The sequence below is a fragment of the Triticum dicoccoides genome, chromosome 1B (assembly GCF_002162155.2).
Source record: "Triticum dicoccoides isolate Atlit2015 ecotype Zavitan chromosome 1B, WEW_v2.0, whole genome shotgun sequence".
Classification (NCBI taxonomy): Eukaryota; Viridiplantae; Streptophyta; class Magnoliopsida; order Poales; family Poaceae; genus Triticum; species Triticum dicoccoides.
The window spans coordinates 491,294,075-491,297,525 of record NC_041381.1 but is presented as its reverse complement, the minus strand read 5'-3'; positions in this window follow the sequence as shown (position 1 = coordinate 491,297,525).

Genomic DNA, 3,451 nt, shown 5'->3' with positions numbered 1-3,451 from the left:
CGGGCGCCGAAGCGCCACGTGGCAGGATCCGATTCGTACGGGCGCGGCGGCAGACACGTCCAGCTCCGTCCGGACGTGTCCGGCGGCGCGGAGAGGAGCGGGGCTAGGGTTTGGGTGGATTTGATCCGGAATTTTCGGGGGGAGGTGTTTTTATAGGTAGAGGGAGCTAGGAGGCTCCAAATGAGGTGCGGTTTTCGCCCACATGATTGTGATCCGACGACGGAGAGCATGGAAGTGACTTAGATGGGTTATTGGGCTGTTTTGGAGGGGTGTTGGGCTGCAACTCAAAAGAGGCCTTTGCGGTTGTGCGGTTAACCGTTGGAGTACCAAACGAGCTCCAAATGACCCGAAACTTGACAGGCGGTCTACCGGTGCTATACCAGGGCCACTTGGCAAGGCTCGGGCCATTCCAAGAATGTTTAACACCCGCACACGAAAAAGAGACAAGAGGGGTGCGCCGGTGCATGTGGGAGTGTCGAATTGCGAAACGGACAACGGGGAAAATGCTTGGATGCATGAGACGAACACGTATGCAAATGAGATGCACATGATGACATGATATAATATGCATGACATGAATAAAAAGCAAAACAAAAGTCAAAACCCAACCACGGAGGAAATAACATATCTCATAGCCGAAAATGACAAGAGTTGGAGTTACAAAGATGGAAAGTTACATCCGGGGTGTTACAACACTCCACCACTACAAGAGGATCTCGTCCCGAGATCGAGGACTGAAAGAACTCCGGATATTCGGAACGGAGGTGATCCTCGCGCTCCCAGGTGGCTTCTCGGTCGAAATGGTGTGACCACTTCACTTTCAGGAATTTGATTGACTTGTTGCGAGTCTTGCGCTCGGTTTCTTCAAGAATAGCAACGGGGTGCTCATGATAAGAAAGATCTTCTTGGAGGTCGATCTCTTCGAAGTTGATAGTGCGCTCAGGAGTCTTGAAGCACTTGCGAAGCTGTGACACGTGAAACACATCGTGCATGTTTGCAAAGTTGGATGGAAGCTCAAGTTGATAGGCGAGGTCGCCTCTTTTGCCAATGATCTTGAAAGGACCCACGTATCTAGGGGCAAGCTTCCCTTAGATATCGAAGCGACGAGTGCCTTTCATTGGAGAGATGCGGAGGTAGACATGGTCTTCGATTTCGAAAGCCTAGTCATGGTGCTTGCTATCATAATAGCTCTTCTCGCGCGATTGCGCGGCTTTGAGGTTCTCACGAATGACTTTGCACATTTCTTCGGCTTCTGTGATCAAGTCATTGCCAAGAAGTTGGCGTTCACCTGTCTCAGACCAATTGAGAGGAGTACGACACTTTCTGCCATAGAGAATTTCGAATGGGGCCTTGCCCGAACTCGCTTGGAAGCTGTTGTTGTAGGAGAACTCGGCATATGGAAGACAATCTTCCCACTTCATACCGCAGGAAATGACACAAGCCCTGAGCATATCTTCAAGGATTTGATTGACTCGCTCGACTTGGCCACTTGTTTGAGGATGGAAAGTTGTGCTGAAACGAATGTTGGTGCCCATGGCCTTCTGAAAGGATTCCCAGAACTTAGAAGTGAAGATGCTTCCGCGATCTGAAGATATCAATTGTGGAATACCGTGCAAGGAGACAATTCTGGAGGTGTATAGCTCTGCCAGCTGAGCTGCTGTGATAGATTCTTTGATAGGAAGAAAATGAGCCACTTTAGTAAGCTTGTCAATGACAACGAAGATAGCATCATTTCCACGCTCGGACTTAGGAAAACCAGTCACGAAGTCCATCTCGATATGGTCAAATTTCCATTCCGGAATAGCAAGAGGTTGAAGGAGACCAGCTGGTCGTTGGTGTTCTGCTTTCACCCTTCTACAGACATCACATTCATTCACGAATTGAGCAATCTCTCACTTCATTCGAGTCCACCAATATGATTGCTTGAGGTCATGGTACATCTTTGTACTTCCAGGATGAATGGATAGGAGGGAATTGTGTGCCTCATTCATGATGACTTTTCTCAGATCACCTTTTGGAACCACAATTCGATCCTCGAAGAAAAGAGTATCTTTGTCATCCAAGCGATAGCACTTGTATTTGGGAATGCCCTTGTCAATACCACGTTTCACCTTCTTCACCATGGTATCCAGGAGTTGTGCCTCACGAATTTGATCTTCCAAAGTAGGAGAGACTATGAGGTTGGCAAGAAAGCCTTGAGGAACAACTTGAAGATTCAGCTTGCGGAAAGCCTCACAAAGATCCGGTTGAAATGGCTTGAGAATTAGACTGTTGCAATAAGCCTTTCTGCTCAGAGCATCTGCAATCACATTCGCATTGCCAGGAGTATATTCAATACTCGGATTGTACTCTTGAATCATTTCGACCCATCGAGTTTGCCTGAGGTTAAGGTTGGGTTGAGTGAAGATATACTTGAGGCTCTTGTGATCGGTAAAAATGTCCACTTGCCTTCCCAATAAGAGATGTCTCCATGTTATCAATGCATGGACAACTGCCGCCAACTCAAGATCGTGAGTGGGGTAGTTCTTTTCGTTGGGCTTCAACTGACGAGAGGTATAGGCCACAACTTTTTTCTCTTGCATCAACACAGCACCGAGACCTTGAAGGGAAGCATCACAGAATACTTCGAATGGCTTGGATTCATCAGGAGGAGTCAAGACAGGAGCTGTGACTAGCTTCTCTTTGAGGGTGTTGAAAGCGACGTCACACTCAGGCGTCCAAACATACTTGACATGCTTCTGGAGGAGGTTGGAAAGAGGCTTTGCAATCTTAGAGAAGTTCTCAACGAATTTTCGGCAATAGCTTGCAAGACCAAGAAAACTGCGGAGCTGCTTGACATTCTAAGGAGGTTCCCAATTCACAACTACAGAAACCTTCGCGGGATTAACTGCAATGCCCTTGGCAGAGATGATATGACCAAGGTAAAGAACTTCATCAAGCCAGAACTCACATTTGGAAAACTTCGCATAGAATTGATGCTCTTTGAGCTTGTCGAGCACCAATCGCAAATGTTTGGCATGATCCTGCTTATTCTTGGAGAAGACCAAAATATCATCGAGATACACCAAGACGAATTCATTGGTGTAGGGGTTGAAGATAAAGTTCATCATGCGAGAGAACGTTGGAGGAGCATTGACAAGGCCGAAAGACATGACAGTATATTCATAAGAACCATAGCTTGTTCTGAATGCTGTCTTGGGAATATCTTGTTCATGAATGTGAATCTGATGATAACCCATACGAAGGTCAAGCTTGGAGAATACTTTAGCACCTTTGAGTTGCTCGAAAAGCTCATTGATGTTGGGAAGTGGATACTTGTTCTTGATTGTCTTCTTGTTCAATGGACGGTAATCGACGCAAAGTCGGTCCGTGCCATCCTTCTTCTAGACAAAAAGAACTCCACAACCCCATGGGGATGAACTTGGTTTGATCAAACCCAGACACTCTTGTT